A 15658-nucleotide genomic window follows, 5' to 3' on the forward strand; every position below is an offset into this window, starting at 1 on the left:
CGCGTGGTAGCGCACGCCTGTAATTCCGGCTACTTGGAAGGCTGAGGCGGAAGGATCGCCGGAGCCCAGTGGGTCGAGGCTGCGGTGGCCGGGAACGGCCACTGTACTCTAGTCTGGGTGACTGGGTGAGACTCCAGCTCAAAAAAAAAAAAAAAAATTAAAATTAAATAAAAGAGTGTTTGTGGGCAATTTGAAGAGAAAGAAGTGATCTTTAGGAAGAGTCATAAGATCACTACACCGAACAAAAGTCAAGGTAGAGATGACTAATTATCCCTCAATATTTATTCTGTCTTTTCCATAGTAACAGGAATTTTAGCTGAACAAATGGATACCACATTAGTTTCCTACTCTGTTGTAACAAATTATTACAAATTTAGTGGCTTAAATCAATACAAATTTATTATTTTACAGTTCTGGAGATCAGAAGACTAAAATGGATCAGCAGAACTGCATTTCTTCTGGAGGTCAGAGGAGATAACCTGTTTCCTTGCCTTTTCTAGAATGAGGCCACCTGCTTCTTTGGCTTGTGGCCCCATCTTCTATCTTCAAAGTTAGCAACATTGCATCTTCAAATCTTTCTCTCTCTCTTTCTCTCTGTCTCTGTCCTCTGCTTTTATTCTCTGCCTTCTTTCTGACTCTCATGCATCGCTCTTAGAGTCTTGTGATTACATTGGGCCCACTGGGATATTACAGGATAATCTCATCTCAAAAGCCTTGATTTAATCATGTATGCAAAGTCCCTTTGCCATGTAAAGTAATATATTCACAGGTTCCAGAGATTAGGACTTAAGTGTCTTTCGAAGGCCACTGTTCAGCCTACTTCAGCTACCAGCAGAAAAACTCAATTTCCCAGCCTTATTTGCAGCTGTGTTTAGAACACGTGACTAAGTTCTGGCAATGGATATGAACAAAAGGGAAGTATTATCCTTCTGAGCCATGCCCTTAAAGGAAAGCACATGCTATTTGTTGAAAAATGAATGCGTAAGCCCTTTTGGACCTGGCAGATGAAGCCAGTACCTGGGTATGGTCCAGCAATAGCAGCCTGCCCCCTGATAGTTTCTTGGAGCAAAGCCACCATACCAGCTTGGTCTTTTACATGAGGAAAAAAAAATGTTTTAAAATCTATCTTGTTTAAGCTTTGCAGACAGAATCATATTCTACTTAATACATTATTTGGGTAGACCCAGGAACTGTAATTGGCAGAATATTTTGGGACTTCAACCGTGTTTATTAAGATGTCTTATGATATCTTTATATTCAGGATAGAGAAATATGGGTTAAAGCCAAGAATAATTAGGTGGGTATATAACTGCTTGAGTGACCATAAGAGTACAGATTAATGGGTGGGTATTAATCTCTACAGAGTGATTTTAATGTTATGGCCCTGTTATAGTTCATTCTCTGGACAGGTCATATCACAGCTGAAATATTTAATTTTTTTCCAAGGGCTTCACATGAAGAAGGCTATAGACGTAGGTGAAAATGTCAGGAATAGCAATGAAATACAGAAGGGACTTGAAGTCACATCAACTCCGTAAAGGGAGGGTTGAAGAAAGCAATATAGATACCAAAAAGGTCTTCAGATATTTACGGAGACTTTATTAGGCGCAAGGCACAATGCTAAGAGACTTGGGGTAGAGTACATGAGGACACCTTTCCTTGTCTTCATAAGAGATAGGAGGCAATTATATAAATGTACATTTATGAAAATGTATTCACGGTAACCCACCAGATTTAGCTTACTAAGTGGACCATTAAGAATCTATCTGTGGCCGGGCTTGGTGGCTCAGCCTGTAATCTCAGCACTTTGGAAGGCGGAGGCAAGTGGATTGCCTGAACCTATGGGTTCGAGACCAGCCCGGGCAACTTGGCGAGACCTCGTCTCTACAATAAATAAAAAATTCTCCTGGCATGGTAGCGCGTGCCTGTAGTTCCAGCTACTTGGAAGACTGAGGCAGTAGGACCGCCGGAGCCCAGCAGGTTGACACTGGGGTGGCCGTGAGCATGCCACTACACTCTAGCCTGGGCAACAGAGTGAGACTCCAACTCAAAAAAAAAAAAAAAAAAAGAAAGAAATCTATTTGTGAGCTAGGCACAGTGTCATATACATGCCTGTAGTCCCAGCAGCAGGGGAGGCGGTCTTCTTGTTTTGTTTCTATTTTATGTTGTCACTCTAGAAAAAAAGTCCTTTTGTCCATCCTTGGGGGGAAATGATACCTCATCAGAAAGAACTGGAAACATTGTTTTACTGGAGCAAGAAACCAGTTTGTGTTTCTGGTGACTGTGCCCTCTCCAACTCCATCTGAAAGCAAACATGTTTTAGGATGTTGCTAATAGCTGAACCAACTGTCCAGTCCACAATCAAACATCAAGCTCTTTTAGGAGACCATCAAGTCCTTTGATAATTAAAAATAACAAAGAAGCCAGGCTCGGGGGCTCAGCCTGTAATCCCACGCTTTGGGAGGCTGAGGTGAGTGGATTGCCTGAGCCTGCAGGTTCAAGACCCGCCTGGGCAACTTGGTGAGACCTCATCTCTACAATAAATCAAAAATTAGCCGGACGTGGTAGTGCGCACCTGTAGTTCCACTACTTGGAAGGCTGAGGCGGAAGGATCGCGGGAGCCCAGCGGGTCAAGGCTGCGGTGGCCGGGAGTGGCCACTGCACTCCAGTCTGGGCGATAGAGTGAGACTCCAACTCAAAAAACCAAACCAAAACAAAACAAAACAAAGAAACAACAACAAAAGCAGAATGAGAAGAACAAGTACTTTCAAGAGTGAGGCCAAAGAAGAGAATGGGTAGTAAACCGAGGAGGAAATAGGAAAAAGGGGTCCTGAGTCTGACATGTCTATTCCTGAGCATGGAGCCTGGTTGAACCATGGCCTCAAAATGCCAGGAGCAGCAGAACCCAAGAGGAAGCATTATGGGAATGATGCATGAGTGTCCTATACCTGTCCAGGAACTGTAGACTCCAGTACCGTGGCCTGGAAGTCACTTACCAGGCATGAGTGGCACACTGGCCCTGTCCGTTTCAAGCACTCACCTCCAGACTGGCTGACTGCAATTTCACAGGACCCTCTTGTGTACTTGAGAGCCACCATAACGGTTCTTGGTGCTGACTTGGGCGTGTGCATACACTCTGAGCTGAGGATGCAAGGGAGTGGGCATTCCCTTTAACCAAGTGATTATAACATAATGGGGGCTTCCCACATTGCACTGGACTTGAAAGAGGCCACAACGTAGATAAGCTGAAATGTTGCTTAAGTTTCCCTTTATAGGCAGGCTCTGGAGAAATGTCTGGTTTCTTTCTTTTTCCATGTCCAATTCTTAGGGAAGTTCAGAACAGTTTCGATTTGATAAATTGACTGAACAGTAACTACCTTTGTCCTCTCCACCTTCTTCTGCCACCCAAACCATCGTGGCATTCCTCTCTCTGACTGGAAAGTCCTCTTAACTTCCCTCCTGTCTCTTGGATGTCATGGGCGTGGGCTGCAGCCTATATGGAAGATGGACAGTAAGCCATGATTTACATCAATTTGTTTGAGGATCAATACCAATTAGAGACAATCAAAAAGTATTTCATAGGTAGAAACAGTATGGACTCCCTCTTGGTTCCCAGTTCATGGAGGTGTCCATTTGTTTAGTTGATAGAACTCTGAGGACAGGACATGACTTCTGATTGGCAATGGCTACTCAGAAACCCCTATCAGAAATCTGGACTGAGTTTGCAAGTTACTCAGGGGCAAAAGCTCACCAACAGAGTTGGGAAAGTGATCGTTTCTTCAGAAAATAAAAAATTTTTTTCAAGTGCTCTTGATATTTTTTCTGTCTACAAGGTTTATGCTGAATTCTGCTGGTGTTCTATAAACACAATTTTAATAGTGTCCATTGATTGGATGCCTGCTGTGTTTCGGAAACTTTACATACAACACATTAGTTAGACAGTATCTCTGTTTCCTAGAAGGGGAAACTACAGCTCAGAGCCTTTAAGTGATTTGTGCAGTGTCATTTGAGTTGAGGTGGGAAGCTGGGATTTGAACCCAGGTTTGTCTGATTCCAGAGTATGCATTCTTTCCCTAGTAACATAGTAATGGCAGTAAGAAGAAAGTGATCTGAAAAGAAATTACTTTGAATTTTCCATGTTAACCAGTGCATTATTGTACATATAACAATTTTTGCCCCCTTACACCCCTACATGCTGAAATGACTGGGAAAGGTTATGCATCAGGCAACTGGCCTGGTCCATTTATATGCACAAAAAGAGAGCTGCAAAGATCCCAAAAGCAAGTATCTTCATGGGTCTGTTTCTTTGTGCAAAACCCCACCCCTCCCACACAAACTTGAACAAAGGAGCGTTCATCTACAGGACAATTGTCCATTGTTCTTCTGAAGAATTGCTTTTCTCCTCAGGGGCTGGAGGAGAGGCACAGATTGCTGTGAACACCTTGATCTTTTCCTGGCCACATGGAGTATTTGTATGTCCTGCACAGAACAGCAAAGGAGTGAAGAGTCCTAGGTCTTGCTTAAACTCTTACATTCTCTTTCTCAAAATGGAGAATTGGACTCACTATTCAATCCACTGTCTTGCACATAATAGAGAAGTCACGTAAATATCTGCTGAATGAATGACTATTAATTAGACATCCATAGCATGTGGACCAAGCCAAAGGACAGGATTCAGGTTCTCTTACAACCTGAGCCAAAATCCAAAGCACCCAAATAGGATATGTAGTTAGAAAGTTGGGTCATTGAGAGATCTGGTTACTTTAACTCTAGCACCATTACAATACTGATGTAATTCTAACCTTTCTTTCTGCCTTGGTTTAGTTGGGTGTCAAATGAAGTCTAGATTGGGTGATCACTGAGCTTTCTAACACCTGGGGTTTATAATGTAATATATCACTTTTTAGAAGAAATCAATGACAAATTTTCTCACCAAGAAAAGTCCTTCCCCCAAAACGGAAACAATTTAGAGAATTAGATCTGAACTTCTCATTTGAATTCCTGATTTTTAAAAGCAAATTGGCAAAATTGATGATTTTAAACCCAAGAACAAAAATGAAGTCATTTCATAAAATTAGAGCCTTATTCTGAGTGACACATTAATAATGGAACGAGAGCGCTGAATAAATTGCATTAACTTTGTCACTTCGTAACAATAGGACACCAAAGGGATGATTAAATTTATCTCCCTGACACAAGTGATAACTCCCTACCAAATGCAGTGTTAAATTGTGTAGAAAATGGCATCTTTCCTCTTCCTGTATTAAAATGTTAGGTAATGACACATAAAAAGTAATTAATAGATTCCTAAACCGGGGCTGATTGAACAGTTCAAATGAACTGAGTTCCTTTTTTAAATTAACGTTTATTTTACAAAGTAGTAATTGCACATAGCAAAAAGAGAAGAAAAGTCATATGGTACTGAAGACCCGATGGAAAAGCTGCTGTCCCTGCATGCATGCCTCTTGTCCCCATCCCCAGCCCACTCCCCAGACCATTTACTTTCCATTTTTAAGCTGCTTCTTCTGGTGTTTATTTCTGTACTTGTAAATAATTTGCTTAACAAATTACATCTTGGTTTGTCAATTTCAGATATCTACTAATCTTTCTATTTTGGACGATGAAAATTTCATGCTCTTACACGCTTCTCTTTTCATCTCTTTTATTATTGTTCATCTCAATGCTTGCTAATTTGTATTCAGTATTACAGTTATGTAAACAACATTCATTACTACTCATCAGTAGTAGATGCTAGTAGTATTCTGCTAGGCATGAAGAGTGCTATACTCTTACTTAATAGTAGTAAGTAGTATACTAAATAATATTATTACCAGTAGTAAGTAATATACTCAAGGAAATTAAGAACAGTAGTATACTATTATTGTTTTCTTTGTTGTACAACTTTGCATTTTTCCTAGAGTTGAGAATTATTTTTGGGTTTTGGTTGTATTATTTTTTAATGTGCTGAAAGTTATAGATAATAGATTAGGTGATAAAGTCCTATTGACGTCCTATAACCTTACGCTAAAAGTCATAAGATAAAAGATAATAGAGCTGGCTCACTCCTATAGTCCTAGCTATTTGGGAGGCTGAGGCAGGAAAATCACTTGAGCTCAGGTATTCGAGACCAGCCTGGTCCACATAGTGAGACTGTCTCTAAAAAATAAAATGGAATAAAATAAAACAGTAATGAGGATAAATTTACGTGTGCTGCATTTAACCTTATAAAATGAGTTGTGTAAATACCAGATAGAAATCTAACTTGAACTAGGTCTGAGAGAAAGAGCTGCTCTTTGATCTCAAAGTCTCCATGGTTGAATAGTATAATTCAGGCATTAACATGCAATCTTAGGCTATATTAATTGAAGTATACTCTCCGGAACAGAAGATTATCCATGTTGCCTAATGCACCCTATTCTGGTTCCACTTTTTAAGAAAGGCAAAGTAAACCAAAGAATACATCAGTTAGGGTCATGAGAATCTGAAAAACATGTCATATAATAAATCATTGAGGAAATTAAAATGTTTAGTCTGGAAAAGTCTTAGGAGAAAGTGACAATTGTCTTCAGATATTTGAAGGGCTATCATGTAGAAAATGAGATAGATTTATGCTATTTGGCTCCGGAGGCGTTATGTCAACAGCTGAGTGTCAGGGCGGGAGACTCAGTTCAGTGAACACAGAACTTTCTAACAACTGGATCCATAACAGTTGTGGCTGATACTGCTCTTTTCAGTGTCCATTTTCCTTTTTTTTTTGGTACTAGAAGTTTAAGCTATGTCCCTGGATGTCCCACTGAAGACTACATTTTCTATTCTTCATTGTTATGATCGTGGAATCGTGGAGAATTAGGCTCAGGCTAGTTGGATATATACAGGAATGATGTGTGCCACTGCTTGCTCATGCCCTTCAAGAAAAGGAACATGTTTTCTTCTTCTCTCTTCCTGTTCCTCCAGACTGCAATGTGGTCAAGATGACTCTTCTTTGATCGGGTGGAGAAACCTAGAAATTGCAGAGCAGCAAGATGGAGGGAGTTTGAGATCCAAACACTTTGGACCTATCTTCTCAGTCTTGAAATACTTAACTAAGTGAGAGAGAACATTTGTTTCCTTCTATTTTTTTTTTTTTTGAGTTGGAGTCTCACTCTGTCGCCCAGACCAGCATGCAGTGGCATGCTCCAGGCCACCGCAGCCTCAACTTGCTGGGCTCTGGTGATCCTTCTGCCTCAGCCTTCCAAGTAGCCAGAACTACAGGCGTGTGCGCTAACACGCCAGACTAATTTTTGATTTATTGTAGAAACGAGGTCTCACCAAGTTGCCCAGGCTGGTCTTGAACCCATGGGCTCAGGTAATCCACTCACCTCGGTCTCCCAAAGTGTTGGGATTACAGGCTGAGCTACCGAACCCAGCTAAGAGAACATTTCTATCTGGTTAAAACTTCTATCTGGTTTAGCCACACATTTGGATCTTTGTTAGACCTAGTTGTCGTATATGTGTTAAGTAATAGAAATATCTCCAAATAGTGGTCCTCAGAAAGTTGTCCTTGAGCCCTCCCTTCACTTATACTCAATCTCTTGCTGCCTGAATCTCTCTCATCTAGCCACTTCCCTCAGAATATTCTTTTTTTTTTTTTTGAGTTGGAGTCTCACTCTGTCGCCCAGACTGGAGTGCGGTGGCCACTCCCGGCCACCGCAGCCTCGACCTGCTGGGCTCCAGTGATCCTTCCGCTCAGCCTTCCAAGTAGCTGGAACTACAGGCGCACGCTACCACGCCCGGCTAATTTTTTGATTTATTGTAGAGATGAGGGCTCGCCAAGTTGCCTAGGCGGGTCTCGAACCCGCGGACTCAGGCAATCCACTCACCTCAGCCTCCCAAAGGCGCGGGATTACAGGCTGAGCCACCGAGCCCGGCTTCTTGCATTTCTTTTGTTGATTTTTTTCCAGATAGTTTATTTTTTTGGATGTTATTATAAATAGAATTTTTTTTAGTTTCGTTTTTGGTTGCTCTTTGCTAGTGCAAAGAGCACAATTGATTTTTGTATATTGATCTTGTGTTCTGCAACATTCTTAAATTCCTTTATTGGTACTAATAGTTTTGTGTATGTGTCTTGATTCCTTAGGATTTTAAGATTAAGATAACAAAAGTTTTACTGCTTTTTATCTAATCGAATGCTTTTAAAATTTCCATTTTCAGCCTAATTTCCTTGGCTACGGCTTGAGAAGTATAGAGAGGTTACATCTTGTCTTTCATCACTAAACATTATGTTGATTTTGACTTTTCATAATCACCTTAATCAGGTTGAGGAAGTACACTTTTATTTCTAGTTTATTGATTGTTTTTATCATGTGAGAGTGTTGCATTTTGTCAAGGCTTTTTTAGTGTCAGTTTAGAGATTAATATATGGTTTATGTCTCTTGCTCTATTGAAAAGGCGTAGTGTTACAGTAATGGATATTTAAGTGTTAAACCAATCTTGCATTCCTGGGACAAATCTCACTTGGTCCTACTTTTTTATTTTTATTTACATTTTTGAGTTGAGTTGGAGTCTTACTCTGTCGCCCAGACTGGAGTGCAGTGGCCGCTCCCGGCTACTCTAGCCTCGACCTGCTGGGTTCTGGCGATCCTTCTGCCTCAGCCTTCCAAGTAGCTGGAAATACAGGCAGGCGCTACCACGCCTGGCTAATTTTTGATTTATTGTAGAGATGAGGTCTCACCAAATTGCCCAAGCAGGTCTCGAACCCGCGGGCTCAGGCTATCCACTCACCCCAGCCTCCCAAAGTGCAGGATTACGGGCTGAGCCACCGAGCCCGTCTGGTCCTGCTTTATAATCCTTTTTATCTAATGGTGGATTTGGTTTCCTATTATTTTCTTGAGGACTTTGTAATTATATTCATGACAGATATAGCTCTGTGATTTTCTTTTCCTGTGGTATCTTTCCCTGGTTTTGGTACCAAGGTAAAGTTGACTTTACAGATTAAATTGAGAAGAATTTCTTCCTATTCTATATTTTGGAAGACTTTGTAAAATATTATTATTAGTTCATCTTCATATGATTTGTAGAATTCACCAGTGAATCCATCTGGACCTGAATTTTTTTGGGGGGGAGTTTAAAAAAAGTTATTATTATTACTAATTCAAACTTCTATAGGTCTATGCAGATTTTCTATTTTTATGGAGTCATTATTGATGGTACAGTTTTTCTAGAAATTTGTCCATTTTATCTAAGTTATGTAATTTGTTGGCATAGAATTATTTATAGCATTCTCTTATACTCATTTTTATCTCCATAAGATTAGCAATAATATCTCCTCTTTCATTCTAATTCTTGTTTGTTTGTTTGATTGTTTGTTTGTTTGTTTGTTTGTTTGTTTGAATTGGAGTCTCACTCTGTCGCCCAGACTGGAGTCCAGTGGCTGCTCCCGGCCACCGCAGCCTCGACCTGCTGGATTCTGGCGATCCTTCCGCCTCAGCCTTCCAAGTAGCCGGAACTACAGGCATGCACCATCACACCCGGTTAACTTTTTGATTTGTTGTAGAGACGAGATCTCACCAAGTTGCCCAGGCTGGTCTCAAACCTGTGGGCTGAAGCAATCCTCTCACCTCAGCCTTCTAAAGCGCTGGAACTATAGGCGTGAGCCAATGTGCCTGGTCCCTCATTCTAGTTTTTAGTGTTATTGAGTCTCTCTCACTTCCGTTTGCCCCCTGGTCAGTCCAGTAAGGTTATCTAAAGTTTGGCTAAATTGTCAATTTTGTTGATCTTTTCAACTAACCATGTTTGGGTTTTGTTTCATTTTCCTTATTATTTTTCTATTCTCTATTTCATGAATTTTGTAATCTTATTTCCTTTATTCTACTTGCTTTAAGTTAAGTTTGCTCTTCTTTTCCAATGTCTTAAAGTGGGGGGAAAAAACGTTATTGACTTGAGATCCTTCTTTTTTTTTTTTTTTTTTTTTTTTTTTTAGTTGGAGTCTCACTCTGTCTCCCAGACTGGAGTGCAGTGGCCGCTCCAGGCCACTGCAGCCTCGACCTTACTGGGCTCCGGCAATCCTCCCGCCTCAGCCTTCCAAGTAGCTGGAACTACAGGCGTGCGCTACCACGCCCAGCTAATTTTTTTGATTTTATTGTAGAGATGAGGTCTCGCTAAGTTGCCCAGGTGTGTCTTGAACCCGCGGGCTCATGCAATCTACTGACCTCAGCCTCCCAAATCGCGGGATTACAGGCTGAGCCACTGAGCCCGGCTTATTATTTGAATCTTTTAACATTTACTGATGCTTGTTCTATGGCCTCACATACAGGTTATCCTGGATTATATTCCATGGGATTTGAGAGGACTGTGTATTTTGTCACTGCTGGATAGAGTGTGTTATAGATATCTGTTCTATTTGGTTGACAGTATTATTTAAGTCTTCTATTTCCTTGTTGATATACGTATTACATCTACTGTGTATTTTGTCATTTCTGAATAGAGTGTGTTATAAATATCTGCTCTATTTGGTTGACAGTATTGTTTAAGTCTTCTATTTCCTTGTTGATCTGCTTAGTTCTCTCCATTTTTGGAAGTAGAGTATTGAAGTCTCCAGCTATTATTATTATCGAATTATTTCAACTCTGTCATTTTTTGTTTTATGTACTTTGGGCCTCTGTTGTCAGGAGTTAATTGTTTATCTTCATGATGACTTTATACCTTTCTTCATGATGACATTATACCTTTTTAACTCTATTAACATGTGCTTTTTGTTTTTGTTTTTGAGTTGGCATCTCACTCTGTCGCCCAGACTGGAGTGCAGTGGCCACTTCCGGCCACCGCAGCCTCAACCTGCTAGGCTCCGGCGATTCTTCCACCTCAGCCTTCCGAGTAGCCGGAATTACAGGCGCACACTACCACGCCCAGCTAATTTTTTGATTTATTATAGAGAAGAGGTCTTGCCTCCCAGGAGGGTCTCGAACCTGCGGGCTCAGGCAATCCACTCACCTCAGCCTCCCAAAGGCGTGGGATTACAGGCTGAGCCACTGAACCCGGCTACATGTGTTGTTTTAAAATCTATTTTGTCTAATATTAATATAGCCATTTTCTTATGGTTGCTGTGTGAATGATATATATTCTTCCATTCCTTTACTTTCACCTATTCATGTTTTTGAATCTCAAGTGTCTGTCCTATAGACATCATACAGTGGATTTCTTTTTTTTCTTTTAAGAGATAGGGTCTCACTCTGCCACCTAGACTGGAATGCAGAGGCATGATCACAGCTCACTGCAGCCTCAAAATTCCGGGCTCAAGCAATCGTCCTGCCTCAGTCTCCCAAGTAGCTGAGATTATAGGTACACACCACCACACTTGGTTTTTCCTTTTTTGTAGAGATGGGCTGTCACTATGTTACGCAGGCTGGTCTTGAACACTTGGCCTCAAGTGATCCTCCCATCTCAGCCTCCCAAAGTGCAGGAATTAGCAGCATGAGTCCCTGCACTCAGTCTGATACTGCTTTTTAATCCAGTCTGACAATCTCTGTGCTTTAATTGAATTTTTAAATTCATCAGTGTTTAATTTTATTAGCGTATAGTTAAATTTATAACTGCTAGCCAGGCACAGTGGCTCAGCCTGTAATCCCACGCTTTGGGAGGCTGAAGTGAGTGGATTGCCTGAGCTTGCAGGTTCGAGACTCGCCTGGGCAACTTGGTGAGACCTCATCTCTACAATAAATAAAAAAATTAGTCGGGCGTGGTAGTGCGTGCCTATAGTTTCAGCTACTTGGAAGGCTGAGGTGGAAGGATCACCGGAGGCCAGCAGGTTGAGGCTGCGGTGGCCGGAAGCAGCCACTGCACTCCAGTCTGGGCGACAGAGTGAGACTCCGACTCAAAAAAAAAAAAATTTATGACTGCTATTTAAAAAATAGGAGGAAAGATCTCATTATGTTGCCCAAGCTGGAATGCAGTGGCTATTCACAGACATGATCATAACATGCTTTAGCCTCATACTCACAACCTCAGTTGATTTTCCTGCCTCAGCCTCCCAAGTAGGTGAGACTCCAGGCACACACCACCACATTGGCTTACATCTGCTCTTTTCCTTTTTGTTTTCTATATGTCTCATGTCTTTTTTGTTCCACCATTCCTCCTCTACTGCTTTTTTTTGTATCCACTGAATATATTCTAGCATAACATTTTAATTCCTTTAGTGATTTTTTTTTACTCTACTGTTTTTAATTATTTTCTTTTTTTTTTTCTTTTTTCTTTTCTTTTTTTTTTTTAAGTTGGAGTCTCACTCTGTCGCCCAGACTGGAGTGCAGTGGCACGCTCCTGTCCACCGCAGCCTTTACCTGCTGGGTTCCGGCGATCCTTCCACCTCAGCCTTCCAGGTAGCTGGAATTACAGGTGCGCGCTACCACGCCTGGCTAGTTTTTGATTTATTGTAGAGACGAGGTCTCACCAAGTTGCCCAGGCAAGTCTCGAACCCGCGGGCTCAGGCAATCCACTTGCCTCGGCCTCCCAAAGTGCTGGGATTACAGGCTGAGCCACCAAGCCCAGCCTTAATTATTTTCTTAGTGGTTGTATATGTATGGCTATCTATCATATACAACACTACTTATCAGAACTACTTCAGATTTACACTCATTTAATCCCAGTGAGATATAGAAAACTTATATAACTCTCTTCTTTCTTCTTCCTTTCTGTGATAATATTGTTATACATATTACATCGACATGTGTTACAAACCCAACAATACATTGTTATAATTATTACTTTATATAATTTTATGTCTACTTAAAAATCTGAGAAAGATCTAGTATACACTTATAGAAGATTTCGTATATATTCTCTTTGTTTGTTTCTGTGAATCTGGATACCATCTGGTATCATTTCCTTACTCTAATACAGCTTTGTTCCCACCCACCTCCTTTATGTTGTTATTGTCAAATATATTACATTTTTATATGCTATAGGCCCAACAGTACAGTTATATACATATCATCTTATACAACTGCTTTTTAAATCAGTTAAGAGCAGAAAGAAGACAGACAGTTACACTGTCTTTTAAAATGACATAATTACCTTTACTGGCGCATTTTGGTTTTTTGTGTGTAGACTTAAATTACTGTTTGAGGTCACTTGCTTTCATGCTGAAGAAGTTCCTTTATTATTTCTTGAATTAAAAGGACAAGGGAACCTGGAAAAAAAGTAGTTTCCTGCAACAATAAACAGTGAAGAAAAAATGGAGACAGGGTGTGAAATCAAACAGGCAGATGACCAGTCACCTATTCTATAGTGCTTGAATAGTTACTTTACTCGAAATTTGAGTAGATTTGCTTTATTGATTCATTGAATTTCTTTTACTTACCAGAATTGAGTCTTTGTGTTTTTCAAATGTAAATTCATTCAGTCTTTATTATATAATGGTTAAGAGCTTGGGATCTTCAAACAGATAGAAATAAATGTAAGCCTTAATTATTTCAACTACAGAATCTGTGACCCCCCCCAAAATTACTTAACATTTCTAATTCTCATTTGCCCTAATACAGGGGTGCCCAAAAAATGCCCACAGATGTTAAGAGATGTTATCTATGTCTTACTTTTCTAAGTTGAATTGAATTATGGCAATATGTAGTATGACGTTCACTCAAAAGATGGCATTAATCAAATAAATGTTAGCATCACCATGTGACAGGCAGGACAGTCAAAGAAAATGGTGGAGGTACACTTGTCATTAGAGGAGCACAAGACCATTTTGAAGTGGTATTTGAATTCAAGAATGTCATGGGAGTTGGGCGCAGTGGCTCACAGCTGTAATCCCAGCACTTTGGAAGGCAGGTGGAGGCAAGAGGATTGCCTGAGACCAGGGATTCAAGATCAGTCTGGGCAGCTTGGCAAGACCTTGTCTATACAATAAACTAAAAAAAAAAAAAAAAAAATTATCCAGGTGTGATGGTGCACGCCTGTGGTTCCAGCTACTTGGGAGACTGAGGCAGAAGGATTACCTGAGCCTAGAGGTTGAAGCTACGGTGAACACGACCATACCACTGTACTCCAGTCTGGACAACAGAGATGCCAACTCAAACAAAAAGAAAGAACATTGTGGAAGTATGACAACAAAAGAGGTATGAGTATGCAACAGAACCTCCAACACACCTAACAATTACATGCATTCGTGATAAGTTTGAGATGAATGGTACTGTGTGTGATGTGTACAAAGGAAGATCCAGGAGGCTTTGCCCAGCAACAAGTCCTGAAGTAGTCTGCCATAATCAGAAGTGTCTGGACACTCATGGTAATCACTTTGAGCACCTCTTGTAACTGCAGAAGTCAAACATGACTTGTATTAATCTTTTGTTATCAGTATATGTTGAATACTACAATTTTAATATAGTTTTTTCTTTTCTTAAAATGTGCATACATTTTTGGCACCCTCTGTACAATAGGAAGATAAATATAGTATGTATTATATAGGGTTATATGACAGTTATGTGAGAAAAATGCATGTAAAGAGTTTAGTCTCCTACTCAAATGCTCAATAAATGGCAGGCATTAAAAAATTAATAATATTGGGCTTCTGATTTTGACCATGATAGATAACTGATAGTAAACTTATCCTTAATTCATAATTATAAAGCTGGAAAAAATATATGAAGCAGCGTTTTCAATGCTTTGGACAACAAATTATAGAAGGGACTTGCTGCTTTAGAAAATAAAAACACGCTGGGCTCAGTGGCTCAGCCTTAATCCCGCACCTTTGGGAGGCTGAGGTAAGTGGATTGCCTGAGCCCGCGGGTTCAAGACCCGCCTGGGCAGCGAGACCTCATCTCTACAATAAACCAAAAAAATTAGCTGGGCGTGGTAGCGTGTGCCTATAATTCCAGCTACTCGGAAGGCTGAGGCGGAAGATCGCTGCAGCCCAGCAGGTTGAGACTGCGGTGGCCGGGAGCGGCCACTGCACTCCAGTCTGGGCAACAGAGTAAGACTCCAACTCAGAAAAAAAGAAAATAAAAACACACAAAGTTGTCTCCAAATTTACTACAGCTTTCTGCCTGTACATGTTTCCCAAATTGTGGCATGAGAAAAAGAAAAGAAACCGGGCTCGGTGGCTCATCCTGTAATTCTGCGCTTTGGGAGGCTGAGGTGAGTGGATTGCCTGAGCCCGCAGGTTCGAGAACTGCCTGGGTAACTTGGCGAGACTTCATCTCTACAAAAAAAAAAAAAAAAAAAAGCAAAAGAAAAGAAAGAAGAAGGAAACAGAGGTTAAAGGTGGGGGCCATTATGTGGCTGGGTTTTGCAGGACAAAGCATTGGAGGGTGATGAGACGCACAGAGAAAGAGCTACAGACATAAGACTAGGGACTTTGAGTCTTTGACCAAATACAAAGTTAAAAATGTACAATGTAAGACTCATATAGGCCTGACAGAAAATAGTTATTAGTGGATCAGTGAGATAAATAGAAATTCTGGAGGTTGCACTGTGCTGGGGGACATTGGAATTCCAACAAGCTATAATAAAGAGACCCTGGAACAACCCTAGCATTCACTTGTGATCATGGTAAAGCCATATTTTAAGAGTATGACTACTCTTGCCCTCAAGTAAGGATTACTGTAGATTTACTCTTTAAAAGCCGAAAAACAGGCCGGGCTCGGTGGCTCAGCCTGTAATCCTGCGCCTTGGGAGGCTGAGGTGAGTG

The sequence above is a fragment of the Carlito syrichta genome, unplaced genomic scaffold (genome assembly GCF_000164805.1).
Source record: "Carlito syrichta isolate Samal-C Ts95f unplaced genomic scaffold, Tarsius_syrichta-2.0.1 Scaffold314806, whole genome shotgun sequence".
Lineage (NCBI taxonomy): Eukaryota > Metazoa > Chordata > Mammalia > Primates > Tarsiidae > Carlito > Carlito syrichta.